This window comes from Triticum dicoccoides, chromosome 4A, assembly GCF_002162155.2.
Source record: "Triticum dicoccoides isolate Atlit2015 ecotype Zavitan chromosome 4A, WEW_v2.0, whole genome shotgun sequence".
NCBI lineage: Eukaryota > Viridiplantae > Streptophyta > Magnoliopsida > Poales > Poaceae > Triticum > Triticum dicoccoides.
Window position 1 is genome coordinate 625,241,503 of NC_041386.1, and position 21,908 is coordinate 625,263,410.

The window sequence follows — 21,908 nt, forward strand, 5'->3', positions numbered from 1 at the left end:
AAATGTTTATTAGATCATCTCAGAAACTGAAGAATGATAATCGCGAACAAACTGTTTTACATTTTTTTGCAAAAGAAAAATAATTCTGTACAGAAACTAACAGATGCACTGACTCCAAATATAGAGCAGCTCATCTTCATGGTCAAAATTTAAGCTCTTTATGCTTAACATTCAAATTATGCTTAAAGTAGTGATCTAAATGATCTTATATTAGTTTACAGAGGGAGCACCAATTCACGCAAGGAGCAGATATAATATAAGTTCATCATGGATAAGGTACTAATTACCTTGAACATGAGCAGTGGGGAAATGGTGCCGTAGAAACTTCCCCATATAAATAGCATTAACATGTGCTTTACTCTGCGGCTTTTCTGTCCCATGTTCCGAACGCTGGGCCTATACTTCATTTCTGAGAAATAATTTCAATTTTGAAAATCACTCCTCCAAGCAATCAAAATACATACATCAAATCAGCATTAAGAGAGAACATCATACCCCTGCATCCTTTCCATTCCTAGAAAGTGAGCCGTGCACCAAAATAGAGACCTGAAAATTATAGAACTAACAGGAATGGATCTGTATAAACAAACCGTCCTGACATGGTAATTAAACCACCTAGGAAAAGCTGCTCATCATCAATGTATCCTTCATTGCCATAGCGTCAAAGAGGTAGCTTTCTTAGGCTGGCTCATGGTCATTACCGCCATTGTTTTTAAGGCGTCCGTAAGGCGTCGCCGGGCGCCCTGCAAGCTCAAGGCGTCCACCTTGCCTTAGGTACCTACATAAGGTGTCCGCCTTAAGCTTTAAGGCGTCTGAAGCGTCTGCTTAGGAGTCCAGGTTGGCGCCCTAGTCCATATTGGATGCCTTGAGCTTGCCAGGCAGGCAGGGGAGCAGTTTTAGGCGGGAAACAGAGATGCTGTTGGCGCTAACAGGTAAGAGGGGGGAGAGAGAAACAGCCCCCAATCCACATGCACCTCCTCCTCCTCTCCAGTGGCTCCTCTCCAGCAGATCTGCTCCCTACTCTGCAGCTCCTCCCCCTCCTCCTCTCCAACGGCTCCTCCTCCTCTCGAGCAGCTCCTCAACCTCCTCCTCTCCAGTACAGCAGCAACCAGCAACAGGCAACAAAAGGGAGCCTACCAAATTATACTATATTTCTGCTGCTTAGATTGCCTAGTTGCCTACGAAGTTATACTATATTCTACTGCTTAGATTGCCTAGTTGCTACCAAATTATACTATATTCTGCTGCTTAGATCTCTCTAAGGCGTCCGCCTTACCTTATGCCTTGGCGCTTAGGCAGTGAGGTGCCCCCCAGCGCCTTGCCTCGCCTTACCGCCTTAAAAACAATGGTTACCACTCCCAAATCCGCACTGCCCCATATGCCATTGCGGTTTAATCCGAGCGCAAGACTTGCCTCTTTTGTGCCTTCTCTTCGAGCATGGTGGGATTCTGCCATACTGGGATGGCAACTGGCAAGGATGGGATCCAGCCGACATACGGCAATGGTGGAAGAGGGAAAAGGGAAGAGACTGCAGTCACAGCCTGCCTCTCCTTCCCTGCCTGCACTCCAACGATGAAGGGAAGCGAGCACGAAACTCCACCCATCAGGAAAGAGGAGGTAACAGCTTGCTAGGCTCACGCATCAAGGCTTGGACGCATCAAGGCTTGGACACGGCCCGGTGGTCTCCACTCAGTGTGCTAGGTGGTGGCGGCTGCTGTGGTGCGTGATGACACACCTCCCGCTGAGATGGTCGGCCTGATTGAGCAGCTCCGGTGGACTTTGGGTTTGTGATCTTGGGCTGGGAGAAATCCTTGATTCATGGTGACGGAGGCTAGCAAAGGCGACGCATGCGGGTGTCGTCCACTCCCTAGAGGCATCATTTCCCTACCTCGTGCTCAGGAAACCCTTGGTCCAGCCTTCGGACCAGACAGCGGCGGCGTCATGGCGCCGTTCCCTTCTTGAAGGCGTCATCTTGTTGCTCGAGGAGTCCTAGTGGTTCGGCTTGGGTCGGTGTCGGATATTGCTCTGGGCATGCGCCTCCGGGGCGCAATGTACACCATCGTCAGCGCTCTCTCGACGACACCTTCTCTAGGTCTGCCCAGGCCCTGCTATCCACTTGCCGACTTCCTCTTGGCGCATTGGCTGGGGTATGTTGGTTTGTGTTGTCCTTGGGTCTTGTTGTTCTTGTAGAGGTCTCCGGCAACGGTTGTGACGCGGCTTAGTTGCTCTGTGGTTTGTCTCAACGCTATTGGCTTGTGGTCGATCTAGGTGGAGCATGCATCGTAGTTAGCGTGGGTGTGCCTGGGGATGTGTCTTCTAATCCCTGTGATTGGCCTTGTAAAGGCCGAAAGGCTTGTATCTAGCTTCTTCGCCGCTTCTTCTATGAATATATGATACGCATGTTTATGGGTTTTCTAGAAGAAATTTTTTACTGAATGCAACCAGTGACCGGCTCTGCTAGATTTAGTTCGCTCACTTATGCTTTTATGTAGCTTCCATAAACCTCAAGCTGGATAAATTTTGCATTTTCAACCCATTGATTTGTTCCTCGATACCATGACTCTCCAAAATTCACTTTAGCTCGATCAATGATACCACCTCTTCCACCTCAAGGTTGTTTGTATACCATCTCACTAGCACAACTCAGTGGAACTGAGCAATGCTATTGAATCCACACTCCCTCGCGCCGCTCGCCACTCCGGCAACAGCAGGCCAAAGGCCTCCATTGACACCCGCTTGGGTGTCAGCGCCACCCTCCCTCATGTTGCTCGCCACTCCGGCAACAGCAGGCTAGAGCCCTCCACTGCCATCCACTTGGGTGTCAGCGCCACCCTCCAGCCCATTGCCTCCACATCCCTTGCCTCAACACCCGAACGGGAGCTTGTTGATTGGGCCTAATCCGATGAGGAAGATCGTGTTTCCCACTCCGAGCCGTCATAGGTGCTTGAAACTGCTCGCTCCGGCTCTTCCGGCTGCTCACGGGTCTTTGCTGTGAATCTTGCTAGGAGGTGGTGGTGCCATGCAACAAATGTACTAGAAGACCGAAGTCGGCCCATCAGCCCAAGCCCACAACCCGACCAATGGCATCACCAGGGCACAACATTGACTTGGCGTACAAGGAAGCCTTCCCAAGGAGCTCAAAGGATCTTGCCCGACCGTAGCTGATCCAAAAATCATGTAAACCCTATCCTTGTCCCCCTATATAAGCTACCGCTACGGCTCGTTTGTAGACAACTAATCTCGTACCTATGTGATCCTAGCGATCTCTCCATTGAACACCATATACTAGTTCTCAAAAGAGGTTGATCATCATCAGTACAATCTATGCAGGAGTAGGTTATTACCATCACGAGGGCCTAAACCTGGGTAAATTGCCTTGAGAATCCCATTTGGGCATCCTGCAACTTACGATACACCATCAAGATTACCATTGAAGGCGCGACAACGCTAGCAGGAGATCCAATCCAGACGAGATCTCGTTTCACCGTCGACGTCTCTGTTCCAGGTCAGAGCTTCAACTTTGGTACCCTGAACTTCGTCGCCAACACGCGTCTTGCCCTTGCCACCACCCTCTCTAAGGGCCAGGCTCTCACTTTTGGGAGCCATGACTTAATCGCCGACCGTTTTGGCAGGTTGTCTCTTTGCAACCTAGCGCCACGACGAGCAGAAGAGCCAGCAACACCCAGGCAACGCCTGGAATCTTCATCGACAACCCACTAGGCTGCACCCTGTGGGCGTCTCCCATGGCAAGAAACCCAACACCCTGGGCTTTGTTATCCAGCAGGTAGCTCAGAGTCACCATGAGAGCCTCTGGGCTGAAGCCACCTTGGTCCATGACGGTGTTGTAGAGGTCAGGTTGGACATCTACCGGCTTGCTCTCCCTGATGGCGCTTGCGACCTCCTTGACGGCCTGAATCATGTTGGTGAAAATGCTCAGCTTGTCCTCCATCAAGGCTCCCCTCTTCCTCTTCCTATCAAGCACAGGAACATGATCGCCATCCTTGTCATGACCATCAAGGACGATGGTCTCCGGCTCCAGAGTACCTTGGTACTCGAACCGATCATTGAAGAATGTCAGTTGTCCAAAGTCTTGATGGATGATGGCAGACATAAATATACTCTACGCAGGTATCCTGAAGATGGACCACCCAGCGTACGCAATGTTCATGGCACTTCCATGGTACATATACTTAGCTGAAGATGTCAGTCCCAATGGGATAATCACGGTCAGTGGCGACTTCAAATGCTCGCATGACTGTGAGGTGGCTAATGTCAACATCAACAAGTTCGAGTTGTCCGCCACCGGGATTGTCGAGCTTGAGAAGGTAGTAGATCCAGAGGAAGCTCCTCTGAGCAAGAAGGTCAACTCGGCCTCCACGGACAGACAACAAGAAAATTCAGGTGGCGACTTCAAATGCTCGCATGACTGTGAGGTGGCTAATGTCGACATCAACAAGTTCGAGTTGTCCGCCACCGGGATTGTCGAGCTTGAGAAGGCAGTAGATCCAGAGGAAGCTCCTTTGAGCAAGAAGGTCAACTCGGCCTCCACGGACAGACAACAAGAAAATTCAGGTGCAACAGGCAACGTCGTCAAGACCGCTGAGATCGGCACCGACCTTAGCAGCGCATAGGAAAGTGCGCTCATTGATGTCCTCCGTCGGAATTGAGACATCTTGGCATGGAAGCCGTCTGACATGCCAGCAAACATCGCAAGCACTCCTTAAACGCCATGAATGGCACGCGGCCCGTGAAACAAACCATGCGCCGATACGCCAAAGAACGACGTAGAGCTATAGGGGAGGTGATAGGCCAGCTTCTGGCAGTCAAGTTCATCCGCGAAGTATTTCACCCTGACGGGTTAGCAAACTCGGTTCTGGTCTAGAAGAAGAACAAGGCATGGCGCATGTGCATTAACTACACGGTCTCAAGAAAGCATGCCCCAAGGACCCCTTTGTGCCACCTCGTATTGACCAAGTGATCAACTCCATTGCCGGATGCGAGCGCCTTAGCTTTCTGGATGTCTATTCAGGCTACCACCAGATTAGATCGGGATGAAGGAATCCAATCAAGAAAAGACCTCCTTCATCTCCCCTTTCGGAGCCTTCTGTTATACTATGATGCCCTTCGAGCTCAGAATGATGATGGCACCTACCAGCATGCACCATGCAAAAGTGCCTCCACGACCAAATTGGCACCAATGTCTAGGCATACGACGAAGACCTCGTGGTCAAGCCGAAGAAACAAGATGGTCTCCTGGCCGACTTGGCATAGACGCTCGCTAACTTGCGCTGCATGCTCAGGGTCCCCTGGGGAAAACTGCTCGGCTTCATCGTTTCCCAACGCAGGATCAAAGCCAACACTGGCAAGATCGCAACAATCACCAAGTTGGCAATGCCAAGAGCCTGAAAGAGGTCCAGAAACTGGCCCGCTGCGGCACCGCTTCATCTCCCGGCATGGCAAGAAGGCCCTGTCGCTCTACCAACTCCTCAAGAAGTCAGACAAATTCGACTGGACCCATGCAGCCTAGTGCTAGATGACCTAAAACGGCTAATGAAAGAAATCCAGTCCTGGTCGCAACCAAAGATAATGAACCTATGCTTTTATATATCTATTTCTATGGTACTACATAAGTCATATTTGTACTCGTACTAGAACACAAGGAGGAAGGCCGAACACATAAGGTCCAACAGCCAATGTACTATTTCAGCGAGGTGATGTCTCCCTCCAAAATGTGCTACTCCCACTACTAAAAGATCACCTACGATGTGTTCATTGCGGCTCAAAAGTTGCTCCACTACTTCCAGGCTCACCCTATCACCGTGGTCAACCAGGCTGACAACATCAGCAACAAGGACACCATAGGCCAAGTGGCCAAATGAGCTATCGAGCTCCTCACCTTTGACATCAACTACCAGCCTCGCAAGGCGGTCAAGTCTCAAGCCTTTGCTGACTAAATCGTCGAGTGGATCGAGTCCCAATCTATTCTGATGCAAGTCAACCTCGAGCACCGAACTGCGTACTTTGATGGGTCATCGAGCTTGGGAGCCAACACCATCATGATAACACCGAAATGGGATAAGATGAGCTACGTGTGCAAGTGCACTTCCCATTGTCCCACTACATCACTAAGTACGATGCTATGCTCCACGGTCTATGCCTCTCCACCTTCATGTGCGTCCGCTAGCTCATATGCCACGGCGGCGTGGATCTCATCGTGTCGCGGGTCATAAACACGTTCAAGACTAAGAACACAAAGATGGCGGCCTACTGCTTCGAGGTGTGTTGGCTCAAGTGCCAATTCAATAGCCTCGAGCTTCATCGCGCCCGCCGCAGCGATAACGCAACAACTGACGCCTTTGAAAGGGTGGGTGCCCCGCAGGGAGCCATTGTCGCTTGACATATTCCAAGGGCACCTTCATGACCCTCCATCCAAGCGGAGCCAAATCCGGATCCTGGGGGCTCGAAAGCCATAGAATCGTCTTCCACTGTTGTCACAGTTGTGATCCCAGCTTGGACCCAACTGTTTCTTGCCCATCTCTTATGGCAAGAGCTCCTCAAGGACATTACGTGCCCCGTTCCAAAGCATAGAGTCTTCAGCGATGCATCTCCACCAAGGAGACCAAGCAAAGCTTTCCGCCAAGGCTACTCTGGCCTAGTGTGGTAGGCGACGCCAAGCACATTGTTCCCACTTGCGGAGGGTGCCAAACATTTGCCCAGCAAATGCATATGTCGGCTACAGCGCTCAAGACCATCCCCATTACATGGACATTTGTCATATGGAGCTTGGATATGTTGAGCCCATTAAAAACCAGGCGGCTTCATGCACCTTCTGGTCACAATTGATAAACTTAACAAGTTGACTAAGACAAAGTCAATCACTAGCCCAGTTGCAGAGCCAATCATTAAGTCCATCTCTAGCCTCATCTACCAATCCGGCGTCCCCCACAGCATCATCACCGACTACGCCTCGGTGGATCATCCGCAGTCCAATGGCCAAATTGAGTGCATAAACAGGCCAGTCCTACAAGGAAACAAGCCCTGACTCCCCGCTCCATTAAAAAAAGGATGCGAGCAATACTGTTCTTCGTAAAGTTTACACACAAACCTACGGATGTATACTATATCTTTGTAAAGTTTTATGACAAAATACGTTGTGGTTCAAACCACACATCCTATATACTTAAGAAGTTCACCCCCACTACTTGATTTATCTCAACATGCAGCATAGACACCTCAGCACCCAATCACACCAAGCCACGTCACACCTCATGCAGTCCCTAAAAGAAAAAACAAAGTCTATCGCAATCAATCCCCACGCCCCACACACGCACATAGCCTTCAGTTACCAGGTCACAGGAGGGCACCCACCAGCCACCACAACATGCTGATGCGTAAAGAATGCAGATCTTCTAACGCATGAGCACCAATTAACTCTCCCACCCAGTTCCTCAATTAACTCCACGGTCCATTGATTTCCATAACTCTATTCATCTTCTCCACCGAGTAAACGATGTTGTGGATCTCCCCTTTAAGCTTCCATCTCTGCTCACATGGATCCCCCTTGCCTAACCTAGGGTGGGTGGTCGGACCGAGGTGAGCCCCCCTCCCGTCGCCGCGCTCGTCACTGACGGCGCCATCGACTGCCTCCCCTCCTTCTCCGCCCCCGCCGCGGTCCTTGGTGGCCTCCGCCGGGCCCTTCTTAATCCATCTCTCCCTACAGATGGACGACATGAAGAGGAGTTTGCGGCATGCAGTGGTGGCCTATGCTGGTGGTCGGAATCAGACTGGCCGCTGGTGTCTCACCTGGAGCTCTGCCCGACGACTCAACCATGGAGTGGATGCCGCACGGGCCAGGTCCCTAGCCGGTGCATGGATTTCTTTTCGGCCTCGAAGGGATGGGCTGATGGTGACGCCGGTGAGGCCTCCATTGACAGCCATGGCTTGCAGGAGCGTTGGATCGACCTCGACTGCGATGTATAGTCGGCTTACTCCCCCAACGTCACCTGCACCAAAGGTGGGTGCTCTCCCTCCTCTATCTTCTCAGATCTGACTGCATTTTTGAGTTAGGTTGAATTGAAAAGTCTGATTTGTTTGTTTTAGGAGCCATTTTTTTGGAGAAAGCTCTGTTCGGTCTCCATACACATCCTACTGGCAGCAAGCCGATTAGTCTCTCATATCTAGGGCTGGACGAAATGCTCGTTACTCGTGAGTTTAACGAGCGCTCGGAAGCTTGACTCAATAAGGCTCGTGCTCATTAGTTAATGAGCCGAGCTGAACAACAATTTTAGCTCGTTAATATAAACGAGCTTAACGAGCTAGATCGCGAGTATCACGAGTAGCTCATTTGGCTCGTTAATTTTCAGATCACTAATTTTTAGTTTAATTACTAGATGCAAAATACTAGTGCTCAGCCCGGCCCACCGTCACAGGCCACAGCCCACCACCTCCTCGGCTCTTCCCCCACATTCAGTTCACTTTTATGGCCTCGTGGGAATCTGTTCAGTTGGCCTTTCGAAGAGACCAGAGGAGTCGAGGAGACTAGCAGCAGTAGCAGAGTAGCAGGGAGCGGCGGCTATATCTAGGTCTTCGTCTCTTTGACCCCGGCATGGCGCCGTGGCTCTACTTCCTTCTCTACTCCGGCGGCCGCCGGTGACGACTTCAGCCCGCCTCCGCCATCTCCATCCTCGTCCCGATGGAACGGCGCGAGCGACCAGCACCTGCAGCCGCGACTCCAAGCATGGAGTCCAAGGCCCGAAAGAAGGTGGTGAGGAAGAGGACTTCGGCCTCCGATTCAGCATCACGGAAGTCTCCTTCGACAGCAGCAAAGCCTTCTCATCCTCGACAGCAAGCGCAAGGACAAAGGCGTCCAAGAGCAGAGGCGGCGACATCACCGACATGCTCTGACGCTGATGCCGATGCCGTTGGCGTTGGATCAGGACCGGTGAGATTGTTTGTCTCAAACTCTCCTTTTCATTTTCTATTAATTCCAGTTCATATTAGCATATACTTTGAATCTTTGACGCCCTAGGTCATCCAAATTGTAGTTAATTGATTGTGAATCTGCTGAAATACCAACTGTAGTTAGTTGATTGTGGAAATACCAGTGTAGTTAGGTGAAATACTTTGTCACACACACACTGACACATGCACCAGATTAGTCATGTTCAAGTACCTAGCTGAATGTTTGTGGATATCTTGTGGATTATAATTTCCTTCCCTAAATTTTGTACATGTTCTAAATCACAGTATCACTTAGTACTACTTAATGCAACTTCTAATTTTGTATAAAACCGTTGGAAGTATTGATACAATTTTGCACATTGCAATTAATTATGTAGTAGTACTTACTAATTATTTTGTATGTGTTTCGGTTCATTATTTGTATTCCTAATCAATCAATTCGCATTAATAGTATTTTGTAAATGTTTGGCTTGTAAAATCTGAATCATTCTATTTCATTTTCCACAGGAAGATGATGGCGATGAAGATGAATGGGTAGAGGTTAATGAAGGGTATGAGGAGGTTGACGAGGCAGAGGCATATGATATGGATGATGATATGTCAGAGCCCTCTCTTGGATCAGGAGACAATCGAAATGACACAGAAGTTGAGGTCAATGGCAAAGAGAGAGCAAAGAAAGGAGGAAAAAGGAAAAAGGCAGCAGTGGATACTACTAAGGTGAAGGTGAAGAAAACGAGACTTAAACATGCAGAATGTTGACAACATTTCAAGGAGGTCAAGGCTGTAAGTAAGAGGATGCCAGGGGCGGTTGTTACGAAGGCAAAATGTTTGCATTGTGCTAAATTGTTTGCTTATACTCCTGGGGGATCAACTACTAGTCTCAATAGGCATAAAGATGTTTGTTCAGTCTATCTAAACAAGAAGGGAAGGCAACTACAGCAAGGTACAATCAACTTTGATCCTGAAAAGCCAGGTGCATCTCTCATAGTAAACCATGAATACAATCATGTGGAAGTCGTTAAGATCATAGCAAAGATGATAATTGTGCATGATTATCCCTTTAGGATGGTAGAGCATACTTGGTTCAATATCCTCATGAGGTATATGAATGCGTCCTACAAGTTCATTGGTCGGAAGAAGATTAGAGCTGAATGCATGAAGGTGTATCTTTCCGAGAAAGAAATTCTTAAAAAGCAACTTAAGTCTGTTGAAAGCATTAGTTTGACATGTGATCTATGGACTTCAAACCAAACTCTCTCATACCTAGTTGTGGTCGCTCACTACATAGATGATGATTGGGTCATGCAATGTCGTGTTTTAAACTTCATAGAGCTAGATCCACCTCACTCAGGTAGTGCCATAGCTCAAGCAGTTTTTGAGTGTTGCCAAGAATGGAAAATAGAAGATAAGATCATGACAATCACTACGGATAATGCTTCCTCAAATGATAATGCTGCCAAGAGATTGATGGACAAGATCATTGCTAGGAAATCTGCTAAATTTATTCCTAAGTACTTCCATGTTCGCTGCTGTGCGCACATTGTCAATTTGATAGTGAATGATGGCATTGCTCTATTGCAAACTTTGATCAATAAGCTTAGGGATACTGTCAAGTATTTGAAAAAATCCCCAACACGCATGTACAAATTATTGATGGTTTGCAAGTCTCTGAATATGGAAATTGGGAGAGGTTTATGCCTGGATGTTGCTACTAGATGGAATTCTACATGCAGAATGGTAGAGGCTTGCACTGTGTATAGAGCTGCTTTCAAGGAGTATGCAGAGGTAGATGCTACCTACAAATGGCAGCCTGAAGATGAAGAGTGGGCATTATATGAGAAGATTCAACCCATCTTGAAATCATTTGCCGAGGTAACAACTGTATTATCAGGATCTACCTATCCTACTGCCAACATTTTTTATCCATATATCATAATGTTAAGATTGCTATCGTAGAGCATGCCATGGGTTCAAATGCAAACTTGAAAAAGATGGGAGAAGCAATGCTTGATAAGTTTGATAAATATTGGGATAGCAATAGTGAAGGTGAGGGAAATGAAAACAGTGGGAAAAACAAAAAGAAGGAAAAGAACAATGTCATGGTCATTGCCACCATTCTTGATCCTAGGTTTAAGATGAAACTTGTTGATTACTGTTTTAAGAAAATGTATGGTAAAGAGAAGGGCAGTAGTGAGGCCGAGGAAATCAAATCTGAATTCTTTGATCTCTATGCTACTTATGAGATGGAAAATCGCAAGAATGAGGCTGGCAACAATAATGAACAGAGTTCAATATCTAGTAGGCAAACAAGTACATCTATGTCCTCATTGTCAAGTGGGTTTCAATCCTTCCTAGAGGAGACAAATTCAGAGCCATCTAAATCTGAATTGACCAGTTACCTTGAAGACAAAACCCATCCAATTCTGGATCCAAAGTTCAGCGTAGTTGATTGGTGGAGGTTGAATGCTCATAGATATCCTATCATGGCAAAGATGGCAAAGAAGTTCTTGACCATACCAGCAACTAGTGTCTCATCGGAGTCAACATTCTCTGCAAGCGGCAGAATTCTTGATGACTATCGTAGCTCTCTCAGCCCAAACATGGTTGAGGCACTTGTGTGTGCTTCTAGCTACATTAAAGGATCAAAAGAAAACCAACTTAAGCCTACAATTGTAGTGGTAATATTACTTGTTCTCTACTGTGTATTATCTTCTTGTAACCTTAAACTCTTGCTAAAGCATATTTGAACTTACCTTTGTAGGAAGATGGCAATGATGACAATGTCGAGTTCATTCCATTTCCTGAAGATACGACGGAAAGCAACTAGTAGGCTTCCCATATTTTTATTAAGTGTGATTGTATTGCTGTAGCATTGTACTATTGTATATTTTGCTTGCATCATAACTAGTGAATTTCTCTATGTCTATGTAGGAAGATGAATTGATGAACTGATGAGCAACTTATGTGAGGAGCAGGAGCTACTTCGCATTTCCTCATCTAGCAGCTATCATTTTATTTCGGTCATTGTTATTTATGTAAGACCTTATGTTTGAACTGTCGTGCTGAAGTGGCGAAGTAGTTAATATAATATGTACTGCTAGTCTGCTAATCGAACTTGATCCAATGCTGAGCGCCTAAGCCATGTTTGGCTTTCTCTTTTGAAGTCCTGGACTTATCTTTGTCAATGGCCCTACTTATTGTTGCTGTTCACCTAGCGATTGTGTATGAAGTATGAGACATAATGGTGGTCTGACTTATGATTGTGTCACTCTGTGTTGCTGTTGGTTGCTGCATTATGTGCTGCTATTTGGAAAGAGTAAATTTGGCAAAGGGTGATGCATTACTACTTTGCTACATGTTTAAATATTGAATATATGATGGAATGCTTCTGTAATGTTTACAACTGTAACGAGCGCTCGTGAGCGCTCACGAGCTTAACGAGTATTTAACGAACCGAGCCGATCAAGAGTTTGAGCTCGTTAAAGTTAACGAGCTTAACGATCGCGAGCTTAACGATCACGAGCTTAACGAGTCGAGTAGCTCGTTCGTCCAGCCCTACTCATATCCACAATCCTCTCAACCCACGCACTGCCGACAAGCATATATATGTCGAGATATGATAGATTGTGCTAATATCTCTGACCCGGTTGACTCTAATTGGAAGCGCTAACAATTTCCTAAAAAAATTCAGACCTTGGAGTATTGTTTGTCCAGCTTCTATAATATTTTGCTTTGTATCGATTCCTATGGATTTTTGTGCATGACCCGCTATGCTTTCTTACTAATCAATCCATCAGCCTTTTCAGACTTGGATAGTCATGTTGAGGAGCTTGCTTTCATGTATTTTGCCAAAGCAACACACATGAAAATTTAATCGTACTAACTTATGGAATTATTTTCTAGGATGAGGAGGTGTAGTGTGAACAACTCTACCTACCGATCAACAATAAATGATCTGTCCAGTGAAAGGTTTCTTTTCATAAGCATGTTCTAGGCATTTTTGTTTTCGAATCTTGAACTGATAGCAAAATGTTTCAGATAATGTCCTCTTGATTTCTGATATTGAATAGTTAAAGATGAATCCAGCCACATTTCTCTACTATGCTTATTGATACAAGCTTTGATTTTTTGGACCACAACTGTTTTACCTCCGACAATGCCATCCGGCATCAGCTCCCTATATTTTGCTATATATAATTTTTTAAAAGTTTATACTCTATTGTAGTTTTTTTTATCGGGAACTAATTGGGGCTTTCTCTATAAGTAGCGCTTTTTATACAGCTCTGACCTCTACTCTTTTTCTTGGTGTAAATTACCATCTTTCTCATACGATGTTACACATTATATTATTTGAGCATTACTTCCTTTGGATGCATTGCTCCTGTTTTTATGGCATGACATTAGAACCATGTAATAAAGGAATTCCGGTTTTAGTTGAAACCTGACTCCAATGACATAGTAGATACAAATTGCATTGGGATTTAGATCTACCCGTTTGGAGTTTAACTATTTGTCATGCCTCTTGAATATAAAAGCTAACATCATGTTCTTTGATGGAGGATGTACGAGTGTAATGTATTTCTTATGCAGATGTAAAATTAATGATCAATGAACAGAGTTGCTTCACTTGGTAATATTAAATATGAACACAGTTCCGGCTACATTTTTTCTACTGTTCGTCAATCCTGTTTTGTCCGGCACCCATCATTGTATAATTTTCATTATACACGGTCTATCTTTGCAAATGTTTGTTGAGTTCATCTATTAAAGAGATACTTAGTATTCAAGTCCGCATGAAAACTGATTTGAAACAAGTGATTTTCCATTGGTAAAACAAATATATACGGCAAGTTGTACAAGGATGTCCCCGCAGCAACGCGCAGGGAAATCATCTAGTAAAAACAAAAACGATGTCTTTCTAGCACATACACTATTCATTATAAAAGACTAAAATTTTGTTTATTATACAGCTTACACCAAAGCGTATTTGACCATGAAAATTTACATAAATGTAGTATAGCAATGTCCATGTGTGTGTTTCTTCAGAATTTTTTGAAACTTTAAGAAATGATTTACAATATCTTCAAAAACAAGGCTCCATGGAGCTCAGGAGCAAGAAATCCACTTCCCCAAAGTTTCTACAATTTCCTACTCAGCATCCCTAGGGCATTACATGCTACACTTAATCTATTCTATTATTTCATTCAAAGGCAATAACCGCCGATTTAGACCAGTACAAACATCAGGATTATCTGTGTTATACTCTGTGCCAAAACCATAACTTGGTCTCGATAACTCATGGGTTTCAACTCTAGCCTACCCCAACATGTTTGGATCTGAAATGCTTTGTTGTTGTTGTTGTTGTACACATAGACGTGTTATACACACATATAGAATTTTAGACAATAGTACTCCCGCCAATCTATATTAATTGCCGCTGGTTTAGTACAACTTTGTGCACCCTCCGATCCATATTAATTGCCAAAACGTTAGTGTAACTTCAGTACAAAGTTGTACTAAAGCTGCGATAATTAATTTGGATCGGAGGGAGTACTAAGTCAGTGGCAATTAATATGGATTGGAGGGAGTACATTAATTTGTAGTCTCCACAAAAGAAGACAAATCGATGGTTTCAAAAAAGCACAAAGTAACAATTTTAATCAGCGTATTTATTTTATTTGTGTACACCATGGATGAAAACATTTAGGGTCAGTTTGGCTGGAGGCCTGGTCAGTTTGCCTGAGAAAATAAGGTGCCTGGGAAGAGCCTGGGATGATGGAAAAAATTGCCTGGCCAGGCTAGCCTGCTGTCCATCTGTTTGGTTCCTGTACATGCCTGGCTCGTGTCAGTTTGACTATTTAAAGTATTTTCAAAGTACAGACGTACACCTACTAGGCATTAGTCATTGCCAGGCTGCTGTTTGTAGCACCCAGGCGCATGAAAAGGAACGCCTGGGCTAAAGGTTCAGGCTAATCACCTGCTAGGGACGGCCAGGCCAGGCAGGTATCTTTTCGACAAGGACATGAACCAAACAACTGTCAGGCAGATCTCAGGCATCATTCCGGCCAGGCATACTATGGTGTGGAAGCCATCCAAACACACCCTTTTTGATAAAAAATCATATGTATACACACATCTATATGTACATGTATAATTCTTTCAGAATTTTTTGAGATCTAAAGATAGGTGACCATGGATTCATTTAGTTTTTTAAGATAACGAACCACTAGTCATGAATCCTACAAATCTTTCTTCTTTTAGATGAGTGAGATCAGCCACATACTCCCTCCGTTCTAAAATAGATGACTCAACTTTGTACTAACTTTAGTATAAAGTTGGGTCATCTATTTTGGAACGGAGGGAGTATTATGCAGCACCCTTCCGAATTAATCAATAGATGGTAAATGCACAGAATTAATTACTACCTAACAAATGCATTTTAGAGATCACCCACGTTGAATTGGAATATTTGGAACATAAAATCACCAAGAGCAATGTATTATGATTTAGAATACCATCCCATAAGTTAAACATTGGCCACCAAAGTGTCAATATTTGTAATTAGATCTAACACTGGCATAAAACAAGTATGCGGCAAAGTTAAGTACTGAACGGTTGATTTGCAGGTCATATAATCATAGAGGGCTGATCACAACTATAATTTTCATGTAGAAGATTAATGCACCCCTGAGTGTGTTAGCAAAGTTGGATCCACTCAAATGTAGAACATAAATCAGGCTTTGCATAGAAATAAAATAGCATAAGATGATCATCACAACTGACATCTGCTTGATTCTTAATGGATAGCACTACACAATTGTTCAGCAGCAAACTAACCACTAAAATCTACTGGATCTTATGAAATATAAGTAACAAGGTGGATGCTGTATGCACCGAGCAAAGATGGAGTAAAGAGTATAAAAAAGGTGAGTGAAGGGAAACTCACCAGAGATACCTAGACTTATGTTGCTGGATAGGTTCTCTACGCATCTCACTGGTAACCTCCCGCGCCTTTGACTAGTCATCTGTTTCAAAACAAACTCTGCCTATTAGCACTCCCCAGAAGCGGCTGGTTCTATACAGACCAGACATCATAGAAAGCAAAATCAATTCATCATTTTATCATTGGTTCGTGTTTCCAGTGCCATACTGCTCATATCGGCAGCCTATCAAGAACTAGGATGCTTATACACCTATTGAAAAATAAAACATACAGTGATACACAAGTTAATACTCCCACCGTCGTACAAAGTTGTACTAAGGTTGAGACACTTATTTTGGGACGGAGGGAGTATGATTCTTGATCAATAAAAGAAACTAGACTACTCACCTATATGTATCAGTAAAAGCGAGTGGTCACACATCATGAGCTGATAAATTATATCATGAGTAGTGAATTAGATGAAAAATCGCATTGTATCAATGTAACAATTGCTCAAGCAGGTTTACTTAGAAACACAACATCCTAACCTAACTATATATATAACTGTAAGCATGGCAGGAAAGGTCAATAAACATAGAACTACGGAAAGAAAACAATGTTTAGTTTGAATTGCTGAATCTCAGATTGCCTTCTTTCAGTTTTCTGATTTCAACATTTTTTCTCCTTAAAAGCATTTCCAGTAGCTTGGCTTCACCTGAGCTTATTGTGCTTATCTCAGGCCTGCCACTTGTATCAACAGACATGGACAGAAACAATAATTAAGAAATTAATGCCATAGGCAAAGCCCTATTGAACTGGTCTTAATGCAAGTACCTTTGATAATGAATTTTACTATCAAAAGCCAAAAAAGATCTTCGCAGTTCCTTGGAATCCCCCAAGTCAGTCCCTTTGAGTTCTATACTGAACACACAAAGTAACAATATCAGGTTGCAACACAACTGCCATAGAGATGAGCTTGGTGCATTAGTAAAATATCCAAATGCCGCCCAACCAAATAATCAATTAGCAGAGTGATCAAGCCAAAAAAGGCAAAACAGCGTGAAATTTTGCAGAACAAGCAACAAAGGTCCCATCCAAAAAGGATCTTCCAAAATAAGCCACAAAACATGACAGTTTTCAGCGAAAAATCATCACATGCAGAAATTGCAGATTGGCACTAAGAAAGAAGTGGTAGGTGGTGATTTCTTACCAGTGAGCTTGGGATTAGCACCGGTAGGCAGCTCCAGGTAGGCCGCCTTCCACCTCCTCCTGCAGTCCTGGTCGCCTCCGCCCTCCGCACGAACACAATACCCAGCATCAGGCATGAACAAGCCCAATAAATAAAAACCATAAAAGGGGATCATGGTTTAGTGGATTAACCTGGAGGCGGCATGCGTGTAGGGTGTTGATGCAGGCTTCCAAGGTATCCTGTTGACCACCTCCAGGCCAGTCCAGCATCAGCACAATCTGATCGTAGATATGCCACCATTTGGCCATCCCGTACTCCCGGAAGGGGCCCGCTGGCGTGGGCGCCTCCCAACCACCGCCGCCCAAGGAGGCTGACATACGGATATTTCCTCACCTTCACACCTGCACCACCCTCCACCGAGCCATCGATGGTGGATGTGCTCACAGAACAGATGATCTGTCAGATGCGAGCTGGAGGGTGACTATCTGAGGGGCTGGGCCCACAAGACAGTGGGTCATGGATGAGCTAACAATGGCTGGTTCAAACCGGGTGTATGCACCTGAGGACCCACCTGTAAGCTTACTTCAGGCTTATTGTAGAATTCCCATGTCTTCTATCAATTCCCATGTCTTCAGATTGGTCAAAGCTGAACAAAGAATTCCTAGCATAAATTCACTCATTTTACTCCGTATTGAGTCCATATTGGAATCTCTAAGAAGACTTAAATTTAGGAACGGAGGGAGTATGAGCTATGAAGACATAAACATCACTAGCAATATGGCTCTAGTAACTAAAGCTGAAAGTCTGAAACTAATGACACAGCAAATAGGTGAAGTCGTATGGAAATCATGCATCATAAACTAAAAAATGGAACATACAGAACTACCAGTGTTAGGCTCAAATGCTCCAAAAGAGCACAAGTGTAATGAGATATATGATGAAGCTATGAAGACAAAGAACACTGGCATGCAGTGCATCTAGGAATTATGACTGGAACTGACAGGGAAAGTAGGTGAAGTTGTATGAAAAAAAAAGCATCTAGTTTCTGTTTTGCTTATTTGTGCCGTGATAATTGCACTTTTCTTGTCTTGCTCAGCCTTCTCAACAATGAACTTGGCACGCTCAGGTTCCTGCACAGCAACCTGTTTGGCTTCAATGGCATGAATGAACTCTTTACCAAAACTGAGAATGGTAATGGACACATCATCCAGAGCAATATTGAAATTTCTGGCCCTCTCTGTCAGAATACTCCTGATCTCCCTGCTCACAGCCTGCCATTACATAAAAGGATATGTTGGTAACATATTCTAACAAGACAGGCTACTATCTACTATAGCATGTCAAACATGTACAAACATTAAACATGATGAAGTTGTACCTCTCTCTGTATTGGGCAACCACAGCTTTGAGTGTTTGATGAATGATCGAAGGCAACACTCTCTCATTATAGTTCTCCCCTAGGGTCCAATACATAGTTGGTAGTCTCTGGATGGGTAGCGTAAGGACACGAAGACTTATCCTCACCTGTCCAAATTATCAAACGGTATGAAATATACACAAGGGGTTGCACTGTAAATGCTACTTTTAAGAAATGCAAAACATAATACCTACACCTACAGACACACATGAACACTAGCAATTTCACATCGTCAACAATATATAACTTGTTTAGCATCAGCTAATCGTCTTAAATGGTGATGGCAACATATAATGATAAAGCAAAAATTATTACTTGTGACTGCTGTTAACAGATGAAAAGCGAACAAGTTGACACATTTATTCACAGGCAACATATAATGGTGAGTTGGTGAGCACTGCTAATAGATTAAAAGCAAATGAGCTAGAAATGTTTATGCACAGAAACATCAGGTGTTAACTGTAAAATGCCTATAATTGTAACCACTGTTGATAGATTTAAAACAAATGAGCTAAAATTAAATATTCTCAGATCACGAGTCCTAAGTGTTCGTTCCTCTTAAAAGTACTCTTCTTCCATGGAGATAGCCGACGGTAGGCTGTTGCCCAAGATCTTCAGCGACTGGAGCCCTAGCAGTAGGTTGCCTGAAGCTTGTGATGGTGTGGGCAATCTCCCTGGCGGACTCAATCTTTCTGAGCGCGACGAAAGCAGTATTGTTGGCGATGGCCTGACCAATAAGATTCACTCTTTGCCTCACCCTGTTCAGATATAGAAAGATGCATGAGTGTTTGGATCAGGTGCTCTAAGCTCAACAAGTGAAATGGACAGCCAGTGTTAGGCTCAAGTGCAACCAAACTCAGCAAATGCAAGGAAATATACAAAGCTATGAAGATACAAACAGCACTAGCAATATGCCTATACCAACAACCAGTACTGGACGCGACAATGAAAATAGAAAATGGTAAGTCTGAAACTATGGTCAGTAGTATGAACATACCAACATACCATTGGAAGTCTGAAACTATATTCAGTCATATGAACGTACCACTGGAAGTCTGAAACTATGTTCAGTCATACGAACATACCATTGGAAGTCTGAAACTATGTTCAGTCATATGAACGCACCACTGAAAGCCTAAAACTAAACAAATGCAGTGAAATGTAAAAAAATACTATTGTCAGGCTCAAGTGTTCCTGAACTCATCAATCACATAGCAATCATCGATCATCAATCACATGAAATGTAAAAAATTACTAGAGTCAGGCTCAAGTGTTCCTGAACTCAGCAAATGCAGTGACATATATGAAGATATATGAAGACATAAACAATACTAGCTATATGCCTCTACTAACTACCACTGAAAGTCTGAAACTATGGACACCGTAAATAGGTGAAGCGGCATGAAACCATGTATCATAAACTCAAAAAATGGAATGAACATGACTACCAGTGTTAGGCTCAAATGCTCCAAAACTACACAAGTGTACTGAAATATATGATGAAGCTATGAAGACATAAAGAACACTGGCAATATGCCTCTAACAAGGATTGAAATCGTCAAGAGGACAAGTAGGTAAGTCGTGTGAAAGAAAAAAAAATCTAGTTCCTGTTTTGCTTACCTGTGCCCTAATAATTGCATTTTTCTTGTCTTGCTCATCCTTCTCAACAATGAACTTCACAGGCTCAGCTTCCTGCGCAGCAACCTGTTTGCAACCAATGGCATGAATGAACTCTTCACCAAAGCTGAGACTAGTAATGGATACATCATCCAGAGCGATACTGAGATTCTTCGCCCTCTCTGTCAGAATCTTCCTGATCTCCCTGCTCACAGCCTGCCATTACATGAAGGATAAGTTAGTGCTCCAAGTAACATATTCCAAGTAAGACCAGCTATTATCTACTATAGCAAGGAAAACATGTACACACATCAAACATGGTGAAGCTGTACCTCTCTCTGTGTGATTAGCTGACCGGCATTGTACTGGGCAATCACAGCTTTGAGTGTTTCATGAATGATTTAAAGCAACACTCTCTCATTATAGTTCTCCCCCAGGGTCCTGTACATAGTTGGTAGCCTCTGGCATGGGTCGTGTAAGAAAACAAAGACCAATTCTCACCTGCCCAAATTACCAAGCGGTATCAAATATATGCAAGAATTGCAGTGTAAATGCTACTTTTGAAATAAAAATAAGTGCATGACCACTAACCAACTCTCATAGTCAGAATGATATCATTTCTTCGGCATCAGCTAACCATCTTAAATCGTGATGGCAACATATAATGATGAAGCAAAAAAAGTACTTGTGAATGCTGTTAACAGATTCAAAGCGAATGGGTTGAAGTTTTTATTCAGCGCAATATATAATGGTGAGCACTGCTAATAGATTAAAAGCAAATGAGCTAAAATGCTTATTCACAGAGCAGTAGACACCAGGTAGTCCATAGACTACACTGCTTTAGGATTTCATAGATCAACAGAGATGGCTTGCATTATAATCAAAATGAGTCAATAAAATTGATTTCATTGTTGGCAGGTAAAACATAACAGCTACTGTCACAATAAATCGAGACTCAGAAATGATAGTGGCAAACACCTGACATGTACCAGAACACACCACCTATCCAAATTGCTAAACATTTCAGACGTGTCCAATCCGCTTACAGGCTACAGTTACAGAATATGATAAAAAATAGCAATGCCAACCCTTAGCATGTACCATGACCCCATCAACCTGTCCAAATTGCTATATGCACGACCCTCTTATAGGCTACAATTGCAGAATATACTCAGATATGACAATATCAAAACTCTTGGCATGTACCAGACTCCATCCACTGGTCCAGATTCCAAAATAATCGCTTGACATGTGCCCCATCCACTTACAGGCTACAATTGCGGAATATCAACAGCATTTCCAAGTAAAATCCAACCCCTTGGTCGGTCCCAAACATGGATTTGGCACGCAGGTAGGCAGTAAATCAGGCATCTGTGCTAGGTGAGGAGGAATCGAGACAGGAGGAAGTTACCATCCAGAGACCCCTGCTCCCTGAGGTGCTCTCCATGAGGTTAGGTCGTGCGCGGACGCCGTAGATGATGGGCCTCTCCACGAGCACGGGGTGGACCTGTACGGAACGAACCCAAAGTCGAGCAGAAATCAACAGCGGAACCCGACCAATCGCGCAGAAAACGGCAGGGGGGGAGGCAAACCCATGGCGCGCGTCGCCGGCGGCCGAGATCCATGGATCTGTGGGCAAGGGGTGGTTATCCCCTCGACCTCGAGGCGGTCGAAGACGATGCCCGGTGACCGCGCCCGACGTTGTGGAGGGTCCTGTTGCCGGGGTAGAGCGCCGCGCCGCCCAGCGGCCCGAGCTTGACCGGCGCGCTCGGTCCCGCCGGTGGGTCCGGCATCCGCCCCCT

The 21,908-nt window shown here is 44.5% G+C and overlaps 1 pseudogene; it reads right to left on the bottom strand.

The window, feature by feature from the left end:
• LOC119287472 overlaps positions 1 to 21,897 on the bottom strand; it is a 24,380-nt pseudogene extending 2,483 nt beyond the window's left edge.
• Between the last annotated feature and the right edge of the window lie 11 nt (positions 21,898 to 21,908).